This window comes from Chrysoperla carnea, chromosome 3, assembly GCF_905475395.1.
Source record: "Chrysoperla carnea chromosome 3, inChrCarn1.1, whole genome shotgun sequence".
NCBI classification, from domain to species: Eukaryota; Metazoa; Arthropoda; class Insecta; order Neuroptera; family Chrysopidae; genus Chrysoperla; species Chrysoperla carnea.
In genome coordinates, this window is record NC_058339.1 from 33,312,205 (window position 1) to 33,338,288 (window position 26,084).

Here is a 26,084-nt window from a genome sequence, read left to right on the forward strand (position 1 = left end):
TTTTTTCAACTCATCGAATTATTTTGTTTGTTTTTATGCCAAAATAAGGGTAAGGATTGTTTTACACAGGTAAAATATATGTATAGTTTACAATTTTTTTAAGGTGTAAAATAGGCATAATTTATTAAGTATATTAGAAAAGAATGGCCATGAATTGTTTTACATTTGCTATTTTAAAATTTTTACAGGAATATTAAATTTATGGTCCAAAATGATGATCATAGATGGAGCAGTAAGCTGGCAGAATAAATTAAATTTTTTTTTTTTAAGTATATCTATATAAATTATAGTTCATGTGTTATTCTGATGTATGAGCTAGTTACATTCAAATCCATTCGCTAGTTTTTGGGGTAAAAGTGTAATAAAAAAAGAAACAAGTATTCTTACTGTCACATTTACAATATACAGGGATACGGATTATGTTTATTACGAATTTTAGTTCACAGTTACGTAAATTATTATTCTTTGTAATTTTTTGAAAAACTTTTTAATAATCTAAGATGGATTCCAGAAATCAGTTATAAGCCCTATCGTAAAAGTTTCCCTATTAGCTCAGTTGGTTAAGGCGTAACCAATTCCGTCCGCGGTATGCTTAGGGTAGCGGGTTCGATTCCCGCTGTCGCAACAAAATTAATTTAATTAATAGTTGTGATGGGCTGGTGTAGTGCATATTATATGCATGAAGGAGGCGCACCCAGCCTCTGAAATAGAGGAGCTAATAAATTAAATAAATTATCAGTGGAAAGGTGGTAAAACACATATATGGTATCACAATGGGATCTATAGCCTAAATGTGTCTTTCGTGGACAGCAAATACAACCTAATCTAACCTAACCTATCGTGAAAAAAGTGTCCGCGTTACTAGCACCTATATCTACGTAGATATTATATAAATTTTACCTTTCCACATGCATAGGTAGCTACATATTATAAATATATATAAGCATGTTACGTTTACTAAAAACATATAAAAATCACAGAATTCTATTAAAATTTAACATAATCATCATCATCATCGTATCAAATTAAATTTTCATGTAGTTCAGTAAAATTATTATTATTTTATTAAATCTCTTTTGGTTGGTGTTTTTGTATGCGTGTAGTTATTTGTAAGACTGTATGTATGTGTGTTCAAAACAATTTTATGAATAAAAAAATAACAGTGGTCTGTTTTTCCTTTTATTCAATAGACCTTTTTCACATTTTTTTTTTTTTTAAATGAAAGTAAATGTCTAGATAAATGGGCTAATTTTTTTCCCCGATTAATACTTTCCCAAATATCGCTGAAAAATCCTCCGATAAAGGCGATATCTCGGAAAATATTATTTCTATGGTTAAACAAATATGATTTTTGAATTATTTGGGTCAAAATTACCTTATAAAATGAGTTTGATCGAATTTCGAAACAGAAAAAATTTTGTGATTTTTTTGACTTTTTTGAAGGGGTGAAGGGAAAAATCGAAAACAAAAATTTATTTCTGATTTCGATAAAACCCTCATTTTTAGGTAATTTGGACCCAAAATTTACAAACATCGGGTTCATTTTACAGTTGGATCAATAGTTTCCAAGATATCGCCTAAAATCGATCCGGGAAAAGCAATATCTCGGAATCTATTCGTCTAAACGTTAAATAAATACGATTTTTGGGTCAAAATTACCTTATAAAGTGATTTTGACCGAATTCCGAAACAGAAAAAATTTTGCGATTTTTTTGAAGGGTTCCTCAAAAAATTGCAAAAAATCGAAAACAAAAATTTATTTCTGATTTCGATAAAACCCTCATTCTAAGGTAATTTGGGATAATCGAGGATAAAATTTTGTTTCCGATTTCGGTAAAACGTTGAATATATGGTTATTTATACCCAAAATTTACAAAAATCGGGTTCATTTTACGATTGGATAAATAGTTTCCATTTATAACTTACGTTGAAAATTTAATATTATTGTCTCACAAATTGAGATAAGTAATTATGATAATTTACATTTGAAAAAAAATATTTGTGCAAGTTGATTTCCTTTTTTCACAATTTTTAATACCCTGAGTTTAATTAATTAGTGTTTTTCAATAATTTTAATTTGACATTTTCTATAACATAAACATGTAAAGAATTGCAAATTAATCATAATAGCTTCCTTTATCGCAAAATTTTTCACTGGAAGCGCAGGCACGAAATTATTGTCCCTACCATGACTATGTACACAATGAATATGAATATTCATTTTTTAAATATACCTATGCATTAGTTGTCTGAGGGTTAAAACAACCTGAATTCATAACGTATAAAAATTATTACACAATATTTTTTTTTATATTATCGCATAGTATCGTTAAAAAAAACTGAAATCCTAACAAGAATTTAATAAATTAAATCTCGATTATATTTTATTATACTCGCTGGTCAATGTTAAAGCTCCTCGATTCTGTGAATGCGTGGAATGAAAGTATTATAGACAGTCACACGTAGTTAGTCGGATCATAAAATAAAAATTATTCTTTACTAAATTATTCATTTTTCGATATGTTGTTTTTTTTTCTCGTTACTTTACTTATCTCTATATTCGTTTTTTATAAAAAAAAAAAGAAGTTAAATCCACTTAAGGTAATGAAAAACTTAAGGTTTTTAATTTGGATTATAATTTGAGTTATGTGAAAAAAATATTAATGTAAGTAGTAATCAAAGAAAATCAAGTTTATCTTTCTTTAAAAGGCATTAAAAAAGAAAAAAGCAAGGCAATTTTTTTATTCGTTGAATGTGCACAATATTAGTAGGTATATAATTTGGTTATTCTTTATCCTTTTGAGCTTTATCAGAGCTTATTTTAAGGTAAACAATTTTAAATGAAAATTCTGAAAAATTTCGGATAACAAAATTTAAGGCCTGCCCAGACGCGACGCAAGGCACGTGTTACACTCCTTTTATCAAAAATGAAATGATTTTTAGAGACTCCTGTTTTTTCTTTCCAATTTGATGTGCGTTTCAAGCGTATGATTTTTCACTCCCTAATTGTAAGCGATCATCGTACAAGTTTAGTTAAATTGTATACAAGGTGTTCTAGAATTGATTGCAGAACCCTTCATGTAGTAAATAAGCTTATGACGATCAAAAAAGCTCTTTATCAAATTTCGATCTGAGGCCTAACAATTTCCGAGATAATTACCCAAATCAATTAATAATAAATAAATCAATTTATGCAATGGTAGAGCACTTAGAAATAGAAGGTGAGGTTTAATAAAAATTTAAAAAGTGAGATAGATAATATGATAATTAAATGCAACGATAAAAAATTTGTACTTCCAAATTATTGGATAATTTTATTTTCTACTAATTGGTTTGGTTAATTATCTCGGAAATTAAGTCGCAGTTCGAAAATTGGTAAAAATGTTTTTCGTTTATTTTTATAAGCTTTTCCAGGAATTGAAGAGTTTTGCAGTCAATTATAGAACACCTCGTATACAAAAAAAAATTTTTCAAAGTGATTTATGTATTCGGAAATAAAAATGAAATCTTTGTAATCGGTACGGAACAATAAATTATCCATAAAAATTATTACAATTAATTTGGATAAACATAAGACACATGTTAAATACTTTTGACACAATTTATAGTGAACAATATAGCATAGATGACACATAAAATATTATATATACAAATCCTTTCCATGTGTTCATAAGGAAAACAGTTTTAGTGCCGTTGGCGCAAATCTTTTATGTTCATAACTATGTAGGCATGCCATGTATGGTAACACTATATAGTAGTAAACTCTATAACCTAAGAAAGAATTTTTATACCTATAACAAAAGTTATGTGTCACACTTGAAATAGAAAAAAATATGATTGTGACACAACATGATATAATGTAAGTAATATTTTCAAGAAAACATACAGTTAAAACCTTTTAGAGCAGATTTTCATCATCAATTTAGCGTAACAGCTCCCTCTGAGGCTGTACTTGCTTTAAAATTTTCTCTCAGTTTGAAATCTTGTACTTTTTTGTCAACCTGGTCTATTCATCTAGCTTTAGGTCTGCCTTTTTTCCTGGTGCCGTATTGTTCGGTGAGTGTTCAACTTTTTTTTACTATGGTGTCAAAATCAGTTGCATTATGTAATTTACCCGTTGGAGCATCGACACCTTCCTTAGTCTACGACAATGGCTTTGCCGTATAGACCTGAGAAATTTTTCTATTTTGTACAGGTTCATTAAGTAATCGAAGAATTGTTCTTTCAAAAATATTTAACGCATCTTTTTGTTTACTGCTTACTCAGATTTCAGTGGTTTTATTTCATTCTCAGTGGTTTTAGCTAGCCAAAACTTGCTCTTTTAACTTCCCAACACGCCTTTTTATTTCGAGGGAGTAGTCGTTTTTGCTACATAAAAGCGATCCAAAATATATAAATTGATCAACCTTTCTACTGGGAGCTGCTTTCTATCCGGAGAATAATACTTGAAGGGGGTGAAATAAGGAATGAAAACACTATTCAAAAAAAGAAATAATTTATAAGAGTCTATACTACTGGACTTGTTTCTTTCTTTTAGACTTTGAAGTATCACGGCACTAAAAAAAGCCTTGTAATATACGTACTATATTCAAATTTTTTAAACCAATTTATTATTTTTAATTAAATTTAAACTTATAACCGTCGAAATCCATCGTGCTGCATACATACATACAAGATACGCGCGAAAAACATAATCACTCCTTGACAGTCGGGTAAAAACTACTATTAAATATCCTCTAAGCTGATGCTCAGCGAAGCAGTCGGGTAACTTCTTGTATTGTAATACTATCGTCTTATTCAAATATAAAAAATCTCGGAAACACCTATAAGGAATCTATCCAATACGTCCCAAAAGTTTGAAGTAACCTGAATATTTATCTTTCCTTTCAAAACAAAATAAGAAATTTTAATACAGTCCCCATTTTCACCATGAAAATCAGGAATAATGTTAAGAAAGTTAAATAATGGTGTGGGCGGTCTTTGAAAACGTATTTAACAAACAAAGGTGCACCTACGTAGTTATTTTATGATGATCTATTTATAGACCTTAAATTAATTTCTGCTTAACTAGGACAAACAACAAAATACACCTAAAAGTGCAATAGTTAAGTTTCTGTAATAAACGATTTTCACTGTATATCTGTAACATGTGACGACTTCACAACATACATACACAAATGGGGTGTGGTTTTAGGGTGTGTTATATTTTCCTTTTATGTTTATAAATAAGATAACTTATGTATGTGTTTGTATGTTATCTTCCTTCACTTATAAAAAGGAACCTACTTATATTTTCTAAAAAGGATCGTATGTATACTAAATTTGTAAATATATTTGATAAAAGCAAGTTTTGATTTTCTTTCCAAGCATTTTTAATTTGTTGAAAACATAAAACACTATACGTGATTTTGAGGGACAAAAATCAAATCCTTTATAATTTGAAACCTGTAAAAAGAATTCTAATCCAACTGCTTTTCTGTGAATTATTTTATTTTTACGAGCATTTATTTAACTTACACTGTTTGTATGTATGTATTGTATGTAAGGCCTTGCTACTAAAATTTAAAGCAATTATCTTCAACCGACTGAACTAAAATTGTGCAAACACGTTTAGTTTGGAAGAAAATGCATGGTTAGATTTAAATTTAAAATTTAATAAAAACACAAGTGAAACAAACAATTGACAAAGTTAATTGTTGAAATACCATGTATAGTCAGTGTTGATGACCCAATCGTTTGTTGTTTAAGTCATGCAAATAAAGAAAGTCTTATTTAGGCACACACATGTAACTGATATTCCCATATAATTCATACTAAAAAATTTGCACATAATTAGCACCCTCACGGGTAAATAGTGATGTGTACGAAAAAATGTTTGTTCTATCTCAAACGGTTTACAAGATCCAATTGATCTAGGTTGCTCACTTACGAACCCAATCTTACTTGTTACGTCGTTAGTCCTTATTTCAACTTGATATCTCGGTCCTACGGACCCAAGATCCAATTGATCTATGTTGCTCATTTACGAACTCAATCTTACTTGTTACGTCCTTAGTCCTTATTTCAACTTGATATCTCTTTTTGTTTTTGAGTTATCGTGTTGACAGACAGACGAGCAGACAACCGAAAACGGACTAATTAGGTGATCTTATGAACTCCTGTACCAAAATTTTGTTGGAAGTATCAATATTTTTAAGCGTTACAAACTTGGGACTAAACTGTATATACTATGATATATTTCATACACATGGTATAAAAATACTTTTTAAGGAACAAGCTTTTATTGTTTTTGTGGAAAATAAATATTTCTATGAATCTCATACATGACTATTTGTAAAAGCTTGAGACTTTTGTTATTAAATTTGTATAAAATGAGACGTCATTATTATCTTTTTATTTGCCATCGTACAAATAGTCGCAGAAAAGATGCAATGAAGTTCAAATGCATATTATTTATTCAAATTAAATATTTTTAATGTCTAATAAATCAAGTTAGTTCACAAAATTTTTTGACGCTCTAACGAATCGAATGTCGAAAACCGCATTTAAATTCGAATTACTGCTCAAGTTTTTCGAAATTTGACCGTTTTTAGTGCTTTGTTTCTTCGACTAAAATCTCTAGCACGGTTTTCTTGAGGCACGTTTATTTCTATAGAAAAAATTTAAAATTGCTCAGGTAAAACTTGAATATAGAGGCGAGGCGATATGAGTAAATAACTACCACATTTTAAAAATAAAAAAACATATTTTCATATTTTAAAAATAAAATATTCGTATTTTTATAGTATGTACTTACATGTTCGCATCATATGTATGCTACATGACATTAAACGCTTCAAGCAAATTATGTATTGATAAACATAATACTTTCTTTACTACGTGTGTTACACGGTTTTTTCTTATTCACAAAATTGGCATTAAAATTCCTACATATTTATCACAATATTGTATGTATTTCGGTGTGGCACATATTAAATAAAAGTAAAAGGTTTGTGGAATTCTTTTAACGGTACATATATTTTTAAAGTTAATTAAACACGATTCATCTAATATTTTTGAATAAGATTTTACTACAGGTAATATAGAAGCTAGTTACTCTTGTCCATAATGCACTAAATTACAGGAGTTATTTTATTATTTAAATAGGTTCAGTATCACGTACTGAAGGTAAATACACAAAATCCTTACAAAAATTGGCGGGGGAAGTGCCTCCATTTTAAGAAAATTCGTTTCAGTATATATCTTCATAACCGTGCACTTTAGACCAAAAGTGGTAAAAAGTTTTGTTGAAGATAATTAAATTACCTAGTAAATAAGCAACATAGGTCAATTGGGTCTTTGGTCCGTAGGACCGATCTTGTAACTCGTTAGAGATAGAACAAAAGTTTAAATGTAAAAAATATTCCTTATAAAAAAATAACCAACTTTTGTTTGAAACATTTTTTCGTAAACATCACTGTTTACCCGTGAGGTCGCAAATAAGGCGTAAATTGTATAGTATGTATTATATGGGGATATCAGTTATGCATGGATGACATGTATGTATGTGTAATGTGATAGAGTAATCAACATTGTCTATGCATGGTATTTCAACTATTAACTCAGTCAATTGTTTGTTTTCACTTGTTACTACTAAATTTATGTAGCTTGAACAATTTAAAACTTGTACTCATTAATTAGCATTCAAATGGATAAAATAGTTTTTACATATAATATTCGAATTCTATATAAACATTCGATTTTTAAACGACGTGTATTTGCCTGCCATGTTTCAATATGAAATAAAATGACTTTTTATGAATGCCAATAATAAATGATATAAATAAAATAAATTAAAAAATATATTTTTACGATAACGTCTACATAAAATAAAAAGTTATATATACACGTTGTTTTTAAATTGAGTATTTTGGTTGTAGGTTTCAGAGAGTTTGCTTGGCTAGTGAAAACGAATCGGTTTATGGCATGACAGTTCTTAACGGAAAATTAATTTTTTAACAATTTTCTAATTCCGAGGCTAATCTAGAAATATTTACTGTCTACTATCTAAGACCATCAACGCGTTTATTAAATCCAGTAAATTATTTAACTGTGTACTTAAATCGATTTCCAAGATGAAGTCGAAAAAATAAGTTTTATCAACATAAAATATAAATATACTTTTCGAAATTGTGAAATTGCGTTATGGTGTAAATAGCTGAAGGAATTTTCTATATATTGTGAAAAACATATTGTGAAAAATTCATAAAAACTTTATAAAAATTTCCATTTTCAATCTATAAATAAACATATTTGTTTTATATATTCGAACAACGTTCCTCGATAAATAATAAAATCAAAAATAAATGAAATTATTTGAAGACATGCAACCAATCGTATCACTATGATATGAATACATCGAAAACAAAATATGATATTTTATTTTAGGTTAGTAGGTGTACATAATGTGTTTTAGATTTTACTATCATTTTCCATTAAAAGATGGAACTCACTCACGATATAAAACCAATTTTTGCTCCCGTAAATATTTTATGAAATGAACCGACTTTTTCCAACTTACAATGTTTGGAAAAAATTTTTAGTTAAAAGACTTAGAAAGAAATCTTTCGTACAAGGAGCAAAACTTCTTGGAAAATGTACTTGAACGTAAAAATGCAGCTTGCCGGTAAGAACCCGGTACAATATTGTTTAAACTAATGTTTTTAAACAAAAATATCTGGATGACCGAGCTTTGCTCGGTATTCTTAAAAAGACACAAATTTTATCACTAATAGAAGACCGTTTTAAATGTCTCCACACAAATACCAATTTTAATGTCCCGGTAATTTATTTTATTTCATTAACTACGATATACACCAATAGATGTCAGGAAGAGTTATAATTTGCATTGTATTTCATTAACTACGATATACACCAATAGATGTCTCGAAGAGACATATTTTGCGATGTATGTTTCAGTTTTTCATGAAAAAACGAATAAAACGACGTTTTTTTAAAATGAAACCTTGTTAGATCGACTTATCACCCCAAAAAACCCCTACATACTCATTTTCATGAAAATCGTTGGAGCCATTTCCAAGATCGTTGATATATATATATATATATATATATATACAAGAATTGCTCGTTTAAATATATAAGATAAGATAAGATAATAACATCGCTTCGGAAAAATTGTTATCATATAATTGGGGTCAAAAATACCAAACTATTTTCTTAGACATTTTCTCTTAACCCTCCAGTTTTCGAGTAAAAAATTCGTAAAATTTGAAGAAAAAAAATTGATTTCTAAGATTATATATGTATATAGTAACCGCCTTGATGGTAACAGCCTATATATGTGGGTACCAATCGTCGATTCGGTTCAGAGTCCAAGTCTTTGATGATATATTATATTTCGTAGAACGAACACAGTTGCTTTATTTACAAAAGTAACTTGCCACATATATAAATAAAAATTTAATATTTGAATAGATGAGATATTTAAGACATCTTTTTTTTATTCCATGTGCAATATTGTTTTTAAAAATTTACAATTATTTAAAAGTAAACAAAACATAAAAATGTTTTTACTGCCACAATTAATGATCTTAAAATATTTTATTTTTTGTGGAAAATATTTCACCTTGAATTTGAATTCAGAACTGATCACGTGTGTTACTGCTTTTAATGAATTTAAGTAAGTACCTCTATTTAAATACTTAACTAATTACAAAATTTAATTGTGCTTAATAAGTTATTACATTCATTAAATTTGTTCATGGTTAAGACATACTATGCTGCTTTGCGTGATAACGACAAGCTTAAATATAAAATTTTCCTATTATTTTAATTAATTTAAAACATTTTATTTAATTGTCCTAATGAACTTTACTATAATTCTCCTTTCTAATCCAACCACTACAAAGACAATTGTGTCTTCCAAAAATTTATATGAAATAAAAAAACAGTAACTTATGAACAGGAAAGAGCTTATGGGAAACTATTTTGCTTATTATATGATCCAGAAATTGCTGAAAATGACAGTTAAGTATATTGATAATATACATAAAAAAATCTTTGAACATGTTTTCCTCGATATGTGGTTTTACAAAACGCTTCATACGATTCTGAAAACATATCGACCTAACCTATCGACACAACTTGTCGTAAATAACTAAAACCTCAGCCCCCAAATTTCTCAAAATCTGTCAAAAAAATAAATACTCTTATTTTATTGCCCTCTTTAGACCGAAAAACCAGTTTGTTGGTTTGTTTGAGCTATCGCCATCAACGTGTCGTAAACTTGCGTTTTTAGGCGAAAAACAAATTTTGTTTTACTCTTAAACTTAATATTAATAGTACATACAAGAGATAGGGGGCAAAAAGGATATCGGAAGGATTCAAAACGTATTTTAAAGGAAGAGGGGAGGAACAAAGAGGCTTCCAATTTTCCATATGAGAAAAGAATTACATAGTGGTGTTACGGAATGTCGAATATAACCCAAAAACGGATTTTTCTTTTGTTGAGGTAAAAACATTTCGAAAACTTTATGTATTAGAGAAAATCTGAATATGATTTCGCATTCAGCATCCGAAAAATTATACGAAATGTTCTATCACATCAAAGTGACCAAAAAACAATCAAATTTTGTTGACCACTGTAATAAGCGCGAGGCCATTATTGAGAAGAGTCGCGACCTCACTTTTTACATCATTTCAGCTTGATATCTCTTTTCGTTATCGAGTTATCTTGATGACAGGCGGACCGACGACAGACAGACAGACAGACAGACAACCGGAAATGGACTATTTAGGTGATTTTATGAACACCAATACCAAAATTTTGTTCATAGCATCAATATTTTTAAGCGTTACAAACTTGGGACTAAACTTAGTATACCTTGTTATCTTTCATATACATGGTATAAAAATAATAATCAACAAAAATATACGCAATAAAAATTAATTATTCAATTGACGCATTCGATCAACCAAACACAAATTATTATTAATTATTGAAAATAACAAATTAATATTGATAAAGTAAATTAGTTTTTTTTTTTTTTTTAAAAAAAGAAAAAAGAAAACAAACTTCTTTTTATTACGCATATTATTTAAAATATATGGTAATAATAACTATATTTAATATAAATTTATAATACCGTTACAGTAAATGTATTCAAGCATAACACTTTTTCTTTCTGAATTTACAATAACAATAATAGTGCTGTAACAACCAACAATGTATGTATAGAAAGAATAACGCTTTGCTTAGCTCTTCTCTATATTATCATATCAACATTGTTATTAAAAAGGAAACATGAAAATAAATATATAATCAATTGTACATAGGTGAATTGTGAATAATAAGTTGTTGATTTTGAATATAATATACATATTAGTAAGTGTCAGGCCAATATTTCCAATACAACGTAGGTTAGGTTAGGGTATATTGGCTGTCCACGGAGGACACACTAAGGCTATAGAGCCTATTGTGATACCATATATGTGTTCCGCCGATACCATCTTTCCGCTGATAATTTCATTTATCAGCTCCTCAATTTCAGAGGTTGAGTGCACCTCCTTGATGCATATACCATGCACTACACCAGCCCATCACAATTATTAATTAAATTAATTTTGTTGCGACGACGGGAATCGAATAGGCTACCCTAGACATACCGCAGACGGAATTGGTTACGTCTTAACCACCTGAGCTAATAGGGCGACATACAACGTAGGAACGGACGGAAATTATCGTGGAATCAAAAAATATCATTTTCTAAATTCATTCCCACCAATTGTAGAAAAGGTTGATGGTGAAAACTGTCAAATTTCTGGTTGAATGAGACAGAATAATTTTTGAGTGATCAACAAAAATCGTATACGTGGGATGGCTCATTTCTGGGTGATGATTATTTCGAAAAATACAGGATTTTAAATCTAGAAGTGTCAATTTTGGCAAAAAAGAACAAGTTTTCAAATGAGCTATTGGTCTTCCAAATTCGACAATTTTTAGCAGAGATACAACTGTTTGAAATTTTGGTAAAATTTTCCGTGAAAAATATGTTCCATTAATATTTTTGATTAGAATATTTTCAGATAATGATAATGCGAAACAGGGTTGATATAGTTTTGAAAGTCCGGGGCTTTATATGGTGATGCGCGATGTGTAGAAAATGATTACAATGGAAACTTTGCATGAATAGTAATGTTTTATAAATATGTATTGAAATAAAATACATTAATATTGAAAATATTGTTATTATGATAACTGTACTTATAGAATACAGTATGTTAAACATAGTGAAACAAAATTCACTCATTCAACAGCGCCAGCATACTGAGACTGAGCTAGCAGCACCATCAGTAAGTACACACACGCATTTTACATACACAAACTTAATGATATAAAAGTGGTAACATGGTAACATACTTGAGAAATCAATGAACTGATTTTCACGCCTCGTAGAGTTCAAGTTCATCTCTATATAATAATAACATATACAACAATAAAACGTATCCCCACCACGCTAGTTTTACCTCCTCACCATCACGTACCACGTAGGTGAGTTGAAATTTTGTTATATTTTTAGAGGCGAGTGATACTTATGAGATTTATCCATAACATAATGGCGAAATCATATTGACGATGTATAAAAATACTTGCTCGTAATTTGAAAATAGATATTTTCGTGTTTAGCTTCCAGTTAAGGATTCATTGATAATTATCTAGATAAATATAAAGTGATAATATAATTAATTAATAATTAAACTATTTAAAATTAAAGCTAATCGATCAAATACTTTTTATCAGAAATTATCATCAATAATAGATACTAATGGCTATTGTGTTGTAGATCATGGGACAATAGTTCGTGGGACAGCACTTTTTTTGTTAAATACTCAATATACATACTTTATTAAAGCTAATTCTATTAGCTTTATTTCCAGATTATTACACTGGACATTTCCACTTTCAAAATATCTTGATAAATAGGATTGAAAAGAGGATTGACACATTTAAGCCTTAAGGTAACTAAGTATATTTTGTTACATTTTCCCGTTAAATTTTTACATAAACATAAGCCTGATAATAAAAAATTTAATTATCCTTCTTACATCCCAAGGGGAAATGCACAAGAGCAATAAATTTTATGTAGAAAAATAGAACCGATTTCAAAAAAAGGTTAATTTAATACTTCCAAAAGAACAACGTCAAATAATAGACAGATTTCTTCTGCAAAATCTCTTGGTGAAGTGTATAGTGTCATCATTATTTTACATATTTTTTAAGTTGCAACAAAAAATTTCCTGTGGAAAATATAATAATGATTACATCACTGAAATGCCTTAAATATAGTTATTAAATTTCCATTCTAGCTCAATCGAAACAGCCAGCAATGGATAATATGCTAAATAAACTTTCCCAAAAACACGCTATTACGACTACTGTGAACCAAGGTCTTCAGTTGTACTAGATCTAGTAAGGGTATTGCATTAATCGCCAGTTGAGTCTAACGTCTCAACTAATGCTTGTCAACTAATTTAATTTTTGAATTGTGTGACAGTAATTAATTCCAATCATCGTATTTTTAAGGGCCTGAGATAATCGGACGAATTTCTTGTCCTTTTATACGAACAAAATATTCTTCATATTCGTGGGTAATTCCAAAAGGTAGTATGTCAAAATTTCAAGTTCACTTTCAATTGATTCTATTAATGTCATTTTCCATTTACTATGAGTTTCTGTGATCTGTTATGAAATATAACAGTCGACCAATGATGAATGCTATTTGGACGAGAGAAGAACTTAAAAAAGGCCGTAAATAAAACCAATAAAAATTTGACACACAATATGTAATTTTGGAAGTGCAGTAACGATATAATCTATAAATATATAGGAGACTTTCTATAGATATAGATAGATAGATAGATAGTCACTCATCACGATATCTCTGGAACTCTAAGACCTAGAGACTTGAAATTTGGGAGGAATATTCCTTTTGCCAAGTAGAGGTCAGCTAAGAACGATTTTACGAAATTCCACCCACAAGGGGGGTTGCGGGGGTGTTCATGAATAAAAAATTCATATTTTTCAATTATGGCTTTTAATAGTTCAAAACTTGGTCAGAATGTTTTAAATTACATTTAGAAATTTTTTTAACCTTCGGAGGGTAGAAAGGTGTAGCGAGAAAGTGGGAAGGAAATATCGAATATTTACAAATATACCTAAGTGGGGTATCAAATAAAAGAGCATGACGTGTACATTACAAAACTGTTATCCAACGCAAGGAAATGTGGAGGGAGGGGTGCAAGTGGGGATGTTGCCCAGCAAAGCGGGCGAGTAACAGCTAGTATGTTATATAATAGAATTTTTCAGTATTCGCACCGTGCGTGAGTTTTATTGGAGGCGTTTCCATGGTAACGATAACTATTTTAATTATAGAATTGAATGGATGCATATATAATTATATGGATTGCAATTTATGACTTACATTGAAAATTTAATATTATTGCCTCACAAATTGAAATAAATAATTATGATAATTTACATTTGAAAAATAATATTTGTGCAATTTGATTTCTTATTTTCATAAGTTTAATTAATGAGTGTTTTTCAATTATTTTAATTTGACATTTCCTATAACATTAACATGTAAAGAATTGCAAATTAGTCATAACGGCCTTCTTTATCGCCAAAATTTTTCACTGGGAGCGCTGGCATCGATTTTATTGTCCCTACCATGACTACGCACACAACGAATACCATTGTGAATTTATCTGTTTTTGAAATCAGTTAAAAATAACGATTCATTATTAAAATAAATATTTATCACAGGAAAAACAATTTTTTTTTGTAATATAAACAATTATTATTATTAAATTATAATTGGGAAATGGGACAGTTGTTCCACTTACATATAAAATATCGCCTCAAGTTATTTTTTATATTATATAGGCGGTATGAATTTTATTTTGCGTAGAAGTGTAAATATCATACAACATTATTCGCAACAGCGCATCTAAAATAGCTGTATTAAGACCGTGAGTCCATAGTGAAGCGAAATTTTCAGGATTCATCTTGTCAACCTTTTACGAATGGATAAAAATAAGTTTGGTAATAAAGAAAATTGAATTTTAAATCGAGGCCTTCAGAATTTCTTGATTTTAAAGTATTTCTGATCGAAGTAACGCGTTCGACCAGCAAGTAAATATTTTTCAAGTCAAGTATTTTCAAGTATTTGAATGCTTAAAAATGTTCTTGAGAATATACTTGCTATCATGTGAAGAATATATTTTCTTGCAACGAATACTTTTTTTTACAGTGTAGTTATTGACACATTACGTGCAAAGAAAAAAAATGCAAACTGTCTAAAGAATTTACAAACCTGTCATTTTCTTCACATAGATATTGTAAAAGCAATAATTTTTTTAACATGAGCAACAGACAAAAGAAAATTTTCTGAATCATGGAAATTTTGGATGATTATGGACTCACGGTCTATGTAGCAGAGTAGCTACAAGCATTTTAATTATTTAAAATAAATTTACCATAAAATAATTTGTTGAACTGTTATTAATTGTCAACGTTGATATAAAAACAAAGATGTCGCAATTTATTTTTAGTAATGAAAGTATTTTATTTTTTAATCAATAATCTTTATATCACCTACAGATTACCGGCCACGCGTATTAGTCCTCAATATTTATATATTTACTCTACAAGAAATCGGAAGCAAATTGAAATATTTGTATCTTACAATTTGTATTTGCTGTTCCTTAAAATTTCTATGGCTTGAAATTATTTGAAATTTGAAAGTATTTGCAAGTTTTTCTTCTAAATGTAACAGATAACAAAAAAAGATAATAGAAGACATTTTAAAGGAGCTGGGAGAAAAAATACAAAATTTCAAATCGATAATCCTATAAATAACGAAAATATGAGGGTGTCTTCATCTTAAATGCGACATTATTTAAATCATATCCATTAAAGCAAAAAAAAAGTTTTATTTCCATATTTTACAAAATAAGGGATGATAAAATCCAAAAGCAATATATCCTTATATAAATAAATATAAATACAAAAATCATTTCCGTAAAATAGTTTTAATAATATAGATTAAATAAAGGATGAAGACGGTCGTTAAATTGCACTATCAAAATCATTATGCAAAAAATGAGTAATTAATAAATATATAAATAAAGGCTTCCGTTACGTGTTGGTATATGCAAAAATTTTATAGAATAAACATTATAATTAAATCTAACTGTGCGGCATTTAAATATAATGAATATAGATAGTATTAAATAAAATAGTGTTTAATACAACATAAGAACGAATAAAAAGAAAAAAGTGATGTATATCCCTATATGTTATAAATGTGAAAGTAAGGATGTTTGTTTGTTTGTTACGCTTTCACGCAAAAACTAGCGAATGGATTCGAATGAAACTGTACAACATTAATAATAAAGCTCATACATCATACTAACACATGACGATATTTTATAAAGATATATAAAACAAAAAAAAATTAAAAAATTAAATACAGTCTATGATATCATTACGCCATCCATGAGCATCATTTTGAACCATAAATTAAAGGTTTCTGTAAAATTGTGAATGCGAAACAATTCATGGCCACCTGTTCTGATATACTCAATGAATCAAGACTATATAATATTTTTTAAAAATTTAATTTTGTACAGATTTTGTAATACAACCCCTACCCTTATTTCGAGCGTAATAGAAGGGGAATAATTGAGAGCAAGAGAGGTGGAGGTTTTAGAGCGTGATCTTTACTTTTAAGCCTAGTGAAGCGAGCGGGTATCAAGTTAGTAGAGATAGAAATATATCTGCATACATATTACACAGTGAATAAGTTTATTAAATAGCAAAAGAAACGTAATTACATTTGAAAGAAAAAGTAATTAAAAAGATAAGAAATAATAAAATTCCCGTTACACTAAATTTTATGAAAGCAAACAAGCAAGCATTATACAATTTTTCTACATCTTCTACACTTCTTATTATAGCAGCAGCATTTAAATTTTTTTTAGAATATAATATGTTGACCAAAATAATTAATATTTAAGTATGCATTTTTTTTATGTTATATAATTCCGTACCACGAGTTTCGTGAGAAAATATCAAAGGGAAACGATCGATGAGAAAATATTTTTGTTGAACATAGCCTTTGAAAATCAGTCCTAGAAAATGTTGAAAAGAAATGTTAGGAAAATAAATCCGATAATTTTTTTCGAATTAGTGGTTTATCACCTACATAAAAATGCATGTAGGAAAATAAAGTATTTTATCAAATTTTATTGGAAACCAGTAAGTCATGGTCCCTATCGTGTAGCACGTTTTTTCTGCCATTGATACAGTCACAATGAGGTGGATATCCCAGCATTGCGCTTACGCCGTGAATGCCACGTATGAACACAATATGAAAGATCCAAAAAGAAGTGATTCGAATCTCACTGACAATACTTCGGAATATGCATTACAAAATACGAAGCACCTACAAAAACGTCTACGTCAAGATGGACGTCATCTTGATTCTACTTACGAACTCGTAACAATTTGCTTAGAAAAACACAAAAAATTCCTTCAGTACTTAATTTTCTTAATACTATTTTAAGTAGGTGAAGATGGTCAAATATAATTTGGAAAAATTGATTCAAAATCGTACATATCTCTACCGCGCTCCCTTTCACAAGATCACTCTTCTAAAACGAGTTATGAAAGAAAGTGAACCCGACATATTCAAATTTTTTATCTATAGAGATTGATTCTTTGCAGGTTTTCTCGTGGCCTTTTTTCACATGAATCTGAAAAACTACAGATTGCGGTTTATGTAGGGAATATTTCTGTGCTAATAATAAAAGTAAGGTATATGATTAATTAAAAAATAAGATGATAAATTAAAAATGATAACATTATCTAAGTACGTTTTACAGAATATAAATTAACGACACCTTCTACACACTTTTTAATCAGCTATTAATTATTTTTTTAAAAGATTTCACATTCCAATCATAGTACAAGTAAATTTTTTAAATCGTATATTTTTCAATCTACGCAATTACTAACAAAGATCACCTTGAAATTCAAAAATAAATATAATATGAACATACAGTATGATCCATAATACTTTACACGTGAAAATTTAATATTGAATGTTTTTCCTTATTAAAAACTTAACAATCTTGAATCTTTATTCGAAAATTTATTTAGATTCCGAAGAAATCGATTGCAAAAACATATATAAGTAGAATATGGAAAAAAAACTTTCCAGCAAAAAAAAAGTTATTTTATAAATAGTAAGCATCAAATCTCAGCAAATAGACCCTTCTTAATAGCTCTCAGTTCTAAATTTAATGCACCCACTAACATTTATCTCTATATATTATAAATGCGAAAGTAAGCATGTTTGTTTGTTTGTTACGCTTTCACGCTTAAACTAGCGAATGGTTTTTAATCAAACTGTACAGCAATATAGCTGATATATCAGAATAACACATGAACTATAATTTATAAAAATATATTTAAAAAATAATAAAAATTTAATTTAATTTGACATTACCATAAATTACAGATATCTGTAAAATAGTCAATATAAAATATTTCACAGCCATCTTCTCTGCTATACTCAATAATTACTATTATAGATTTAAAAAAATAGAAAAACATACATATATTTTACCTGTGTAAAACAATCCTTACCATTATTTCGAGTGTTATAGAAAGGGGATAAGCGAGAGCAATCTTTATCAATCTTTACTTTTAAACCTAGCGAAGCGGGTGGATATCACTCTAGTTTTAAATAAATTTTTTTTAAATATCCGTACAAGTTAATTCTTATGAAAAGCATATTACGGAATATAATGTTCGTAATATATACGGTCAAAATTTAAAGCAAAAGATTCTGAAACTTAATGATTCTGAAACGCTTTAAGCGAATCACACTGTATATAACTGTGTCATTTAAATAAATTATTTATCCAACTATATATTTTCATCTTTTGATTCCTCTAAATACTCGGTGAACATTTTAAAATAATTACTATACTCAATCATTGTTTTTATTCACACAAATTATGATGAATCATTTCGTTAAAATTTAAAAGTAATATTTAATTGGTTTTATTTAATTACGAGAATCTATTTTTGCATTATGTCCTGTTTCAAGTTGTAAAATTTTGCCAAACTAACTTTGCAAAATTTTTTTCTAAGTCTCGATTTTATCTATAATATATTAATTTGCGTAGAATTTAATGTTTTTTTTGTAACAAGAATTCTAAAACTTTTAGATTATTCGATGTATATAAACGTATAAGTGCTGAATATGGAAAACACGTTTCAAGTAAGAATCAATTTTATACGCAATTTTTTTTAATCCGATTTTTTTAAATTACATAAAACAAAAAGCAATTAACTTTTTCTGAAGATGATCATGGGAATTACCATAAAAATATTCATTTAAAAAAAAAAATTAATTTTTTTTTTCTTATAAATTCATGAATATTCAAATCAAAATAATTTACATTACAATTAGTTTCGTGAAAAAAAATTTATGAATTTAATATCTTTTTATATGAATTTTTCAAAAGAAAAAAACATTGAATTTAACAATAGTTCAGTCAGACAAATTGTTCTGTATTCAATGCATTGAAATTAAAATGGATTTTTTACAGGTATCGAGTATGAAACATTTATATAATTTACTTCCATATACAACACTCTCTTAAAACTGTTGGTTGTCGATCACGAAAATTAATGAAATTTATTACAACTTATAATCTTCTGAATTAAAATCCACCTAGACTTCAATCTTAAAAATGGGCATCAGTGATATACGAGTCTAAAATTTTGTGATATAGGGGTTGAAATTCATAAATTAACCGATAAATACATACCGGTACTGGTGCCTATGTTTTTCCCGTATACTAGGTGTTTCTCAATAAACCCTGGAAAATTATACTACGAGATTGAGCTTATCAAGACGAACAAAAAGATCTTTGCCAAATTTAAGCCTAACTCGACACCTATACTTCAGCAGCGTTGAAACATCCTCAATAATGATAAGGTTTTTATTTAAACAATCCAAGCGAATAGAAACAAAAGTTGAGTAAATTGATGGAAGTAATATTAATTACATTAGTTGAAGTAGATAAATTTAATTGTAATTACATACGTCAAAATATGTGAATATTATACACATTATTACATTCAATTTATATTACGGAAACCAGTCATCCTCCATGTATTTATACAATATTTACATGTATTCTCTATTATATACATTATAAATGCGAAAGTAAGCATGTTTGTTTGTTTGTTTGTTTGTTACGCTTTCACGCTTAAACTATATTAATAAAAAATAAAAAAAATGTATTAAAAATTAATTTAATTTGACATTTGACACTACCATAAATTACAGATTTCTGTAAAAGTAGTCATTTGACATTACCATTTGTTACAGATTTCTGTAGAAATAGTCAATATGAAATATTTCACAGCCATCTTCTCTGATATACTCAATGAATAATTACGACTATTATACATTTAAAAAAATAGAAACCATACATATATTTTACCTGTATAAAACAATCTTTAACATTATTTCGAGTGTTATAGAAAGGGGATAAGCGAGAGCAATCTTTATCAATCTTTAAAACCCAGCGAAGCGGGTGGGTATCACTCTAGTAAATGTTTAAATGTATGTGTGTATTTCAATTTGATCTAAGTACTAAGTACACATAGGTATCAATTAAAGTAATTATTATTTATGTTAATATTACCTCATATCTCAATTATTTTCATTTGTTAGTGCTTGTGTAAAATAGAATTATTTCATAATTAGTTAGTTTTATCTACCTATATTTATTTTATGTGTTTTTTAATTTAGACATTACGGATATTCACTTTTTTGACTAGAACTTGACTAGGGAATAGGATGCTTGTTTACTAAATTTTGAATACAAATTTTAAACGTCAAAATCATTTCGATTGTTATTGATGTTTATTATGATACAATGGTGTAAGATATAAAGACAACTAATTTGACGAGTTAATCATAATTAAAATAAAACTCTTATGAAAAAAATACACTTGTACCAGGAGGCAAACTCGGGTCTCTTGGATTCATGCCAAGCACTTCAAAGAACTGGGCTGAAAGCGCTCTAGGCCCCTAAATATAATGTATAATTTTTTCAATTCAACAAATTTTATTCTTATTTTGTTTAGAATTAACTTATTTATTTATAATTTATGTATATAGTTTTGTATACAAATTTTAAACGTCCAAGTCAATTCGATTATAACTGATATTTTTCATTATGCTACAATGACAAATAATGTAAGCTAAAAGACAAATAAAGTATATATTTTTTTTCAATTCACTTTAATTAACATTTTTTTAACTTAAAGCATTTTCATTAAACACCATGTATAAAAACCAATAATTGCATCACAAAATTAAAAATAAACATCGAAATATTTTATGTATACAAGTTTGAAATGACTACAAATAAAAAATGTTTTTGATGTTATCAACGTGATATCAATAATTAATGACTATAATAAATCAATAGACTTACACACAGAATGAATATAATAATACCATGTTACATAATTACAAAATATGATATAAGTATTGTACGTATATGATATAGGTATGCTTTTAAATTAAAAAGAAACAGAAGTTTTTTTATATTAAATGTATAAAACAAAAGTGGAGTACTTGATTATATAAATATTGTTTATTGTTCATTATTTTATATCAGATTCTTTTTCTTTATACACTTAATTGGACAGGAATGTTTTGAATTCATATTTCTATGTATTCGATGGGATGTTTTTGTATCAAATTGAGTGTTTGTTTGTAAAACTGAATTAACATTGATTTTCGAAGAAATGTAGGATTCATTTATTTAAAAATCAATTCATTCAAGAATCAATGCCTACTGTTGATTAAAGAAATATTTGGAAATGTTGAAAACCGTATGTAATATAGGTATATAAGTTAATAAAAGCTTTTTTAGCAAATACAAAGGTTGGGCGCCATTAAACTTATAAATAGGAAAACAAAATACAAAAATTTATAAGGTTACGCTAAAGGTATTCCTGTAGGTAAGTAATTGTTTGCGTATGACTTAGCTACGAAAAATCACAAGTATGAAACTTCGGCAGAACATAATTTTGTTTTCACTCTCGCTTTCCAGAACTGGAAGGTAAAGTATTTAGAAATTTGGGATACAGATTTTAGATATTTTGCTAACATAAACAAAAAATAGCTAGCCAGCCATAGGGAAAATCGACGAAATGAAAACTTTAAAGTTTGTAATAACTGTGTTTTTTTAATTTTTTTAATAAATTACATTATGAATAATTAGAATTTCATAATTTGTAAATTGAAACTATTAATTTTTATCATCAAAATATAAAAAAATCATAATATTAATTATGTTTTACAAATTTTATATGAAACGCCATTTATGAAAAGTAATCAGACGTTACCAAAGATCAGCATCACTTAGTTAATAGTTAATTGTACAGCTTTAATTATTATAACATAGATGTCGTTTTTTAATTGAAAAAAGTTTTAGTTTCCTGGGTGTTATATTTTTTACACTACAATCTGTAGCTATATTCATGACAAGTTGCTGGGGCGAAACCATAGGATTTTACCCTACCAAATTTTATTTATTTTACATATATTACATTTCCTCAAACGCGCCTATGGAAATGCTCACTTCCATAGGAGCGTTTCAAAAATCACCGAAACATTAATATAGCAGTGCACACCAGACTGATATCACGACATTCCGGCCCAAAAACGAAAACAAATTAAACGCAGTGATAGCTTGAAGATGCCACCGTCGGGAATTCAAGAGAGCGAAGAAAAACGAATATAAACGCAGATAAACTAGCAAAACTAGCGAAGGACCAAAAAAATCAAAGTTGTCAATAGATTTCTTTCAACATTTTCTTCGACAAATTAAGGAAATTAAACATTTGGAAGTGAGCCTTATAAAATTAAAGAATGTAAAACGAAAATTTACTAAAGATAATTCACGATAAAGAAGAAACTGGCAAACAAAATACTCTAATGTTGAATGCGAAACAATGAATCAATCCATGAATATGATATCATTAAAGAAATATCGCTTCGTTAATTATCGTTTTTATTTTGAGATCCATAATCGGATTAAAAAAACTTTCTGATTGTGTTGTTTTATAATTATTCCATTCACCCTTAGGAATTTTCAGGAAGAAACAAAGTTTAAAATTAACACTTAATTGACATTATTTTTTATAGTACATTTTCTTCACTGCACAAATATAATAAAAATGCGTTTTTTACATCATAAACTGTTACGCGTTGGTGTATACAACATTAAACAAATGTTATCTATGTACATATTGGCCTTAAAGTAATAATTTTTTTAATACATTTTGTTGTACACGTGTGTGAACGTTTGTGTTTTGCTATTTGTATCTGTTGTTTTTTTTTTATGAAAACAATAACAATAATAATTATATTATTTTCAGCCAACAGCCAGCCAGACAAGCTAACTTTAACCACATGTAGGTTATTATAATGATAGCTAAATAACTAAATGTAATTATGTAGCCGTAATAAAAGACCGTGTGCTCATAATAAAGCGAAATTTCGATTATTCTTTTTTTCCCATTTGAAGAAATGATAAAGAATATATATTATTCAAATATATTCTTTGTGCTTGACGCTAATATTAAAAGAATGCCATTGGCAACACAATATGTAAGAAAAAATGGGTGGAAGTAAGCAGGAAGTTTTTTGACCCTTTAGACAATTGCCAAACCCTTCCCTTTGCTTCTACGAATTATATTATCAATGAATTTCTTGCACAAAAAATTCAAAAACGCGATTTACAATTTTCATTGATTATAAATTTTTCTTTATTCCCAAACTTATCTTTCTTGGAGTGACCAATCAAAATCAAAGATCAATTCTTGAAATGGCAAATAAAAGGAATCATTAAAATTTTTCTTTATTATGAGCTTACGGCTTTAAATTGAGTATACAACACTAAAACACAAAAAATTTTTTGTTTTGAAAATATGTTGTGTTGAGTGGTATTTATTTACGTTTATTGTTTTTTATACTTCATAACCTTTTAATAAAAACAAAACATTATTTTATATGAGAAGTGTGTATAGTAAGTACTTACGCATCATGTGACTTGAATGTACTGCGGAATTCCTTCATCATGATTTTGGAGGTCATTGTCATGCTACTATTGAGATTCGTTTCTATATCCCCATCATGAGTAGGTTTAAAAAGGGTAAGCAAACGAGAATATTAGATGAGAAAAAGATAAAATTTCTACAGGAGATGTATTTTTTCAAATTATATAAAACAAATTAATATCAGTTTAGTAAAATCCAACGTACAAATCTCAAAGCTGTAGGTAGAGACTCTTTGGGATTACAATAGTTTTTTCGTACAAGGAATTAAACATGATCATTCATACAATGTGTATATATAAAATAATAACTGACTGTCTGACATATCAACGCATAGCGTAAGCTCATGGGGCTAGGAAATTTGTATAAGATTTCTTTGACACTTCAGGTGACAACTAAGGAATGGTTGTTGGAACTCTTTGATGATGAAATAGGAATGGAACTTTTTTGAAAAGTTTATATGAAAATCCGTCATTTTGGCAACTACTTCATTGATTAAAAAAATTATTTCACCCACAGAAAGATACAATATCAGCAAGTAACACAGTCTAGATTTTATCTACAAAATATTCGGCTTCCACCAAAAGCTTAAAACCTAGGAAATTGTTAACGGAAGCGAGTATTTATGAGGAAAGTGAAGGCTATAACGTGGTAGTATTTTTAAAATTGAAATTTCCCAGCAAAACAGGCGGGTAATCGGTAGTACCAACCGCCTGAATATTCTTACCCTTATTGTATGCTGAAATTTACAGACAGAATAAAAATTACATAGAAATCTTCATACATAATATATTTTATGTTCAAGTAAAAAACTATTAATATGTAAATGCAAAGTACATTTGGGGAGTACACTCCTATATTACAATAACTATCTCTATACATCATAAGAGTTAAAATTTCATAGGCATGATGCAAACATTTTATTTAAAAAAAAAAAAAATACTAAATGAAAAACACACCTAAGAAATATAAAAAAATAATACTCATATCGTGTAAGTAATCAAAAAGAGCAAAATTTTAAAATTGCCTTGACTGAACTTGGACATTTGTAGTTCAAATGTCAGTGTGTATTAAAATACAAATGCCAGTTGATCGATGTTTTGAAAGGAGCGTTTATTGTTGTTTCAACCGCGATTAAAGTTGAGTGAACAAATTACGATTAGAAAAGAAAATGATTTAAATTAAGTTAGTTATAATTTAAATTAAGTTATAAATTTTGTTTCATTGAATACTTATAAACACCAATTTGTTGATTCTAAAATTACTGTTAAGGAACACAAAAAATTACTGCAAAAGAACACAAAACATTTTCGAAAAAAGTTTAGATGAAGTTACTTCCAAGTTCTATAAATAATCAATAGATGGCGTTAAGAATTACACAATTTCCCTCAAGCAATCTTATGTTTACTTTGTGGAGTATTCAATAGATGCCACTATATTCAATTCTAAATTTTATCAGTTTTCAAGAGAATCTCGAGTTTACAATGTCCCTCAAACCATATTATTTTTATTCCGAGTAAGTATTCAATTGATGGCGCTAAGTATTCAAACAGACTCAGCTTAAGTTGGTAGCAAAATTTTTGTTTTGTTAAACCAGTTTTTATAGTTCTAAATATGTACTAGTAATTTTGTTGATTTAATTTTACTAATTATTTTTTAGTTAATTAAGGATTCTCTACATTTGTGAACTGGTTACGGACTCAATAATTAAAAAGAAAATTCAAATACCACTCTACTTTTTACTTTATATATAGTCCAGCCGAATATAGTGCATTTAGTTTATTGTTGAATTAATAAGTGCAATTTATTGTTACTATATTCGATTTAATTGATGTCGTCTACCAGTCTAATTTGCAATCAAGCT

General features: G+C 28.2%; 1 protein-coding gene across 6 annotated transcripts in view; it reads right to left on the bottom strand.

Moving 5' to 3' along the window:
* LOC123296569 (phosphatase and actin regulator 4) overlaps positions 1-26,084 on the bottom strand; it is a 387,108-nt gene that overhangs the window by 202,892 nt on the left and 158,132 nt on the right. The window lies entirely within an intron of this gene.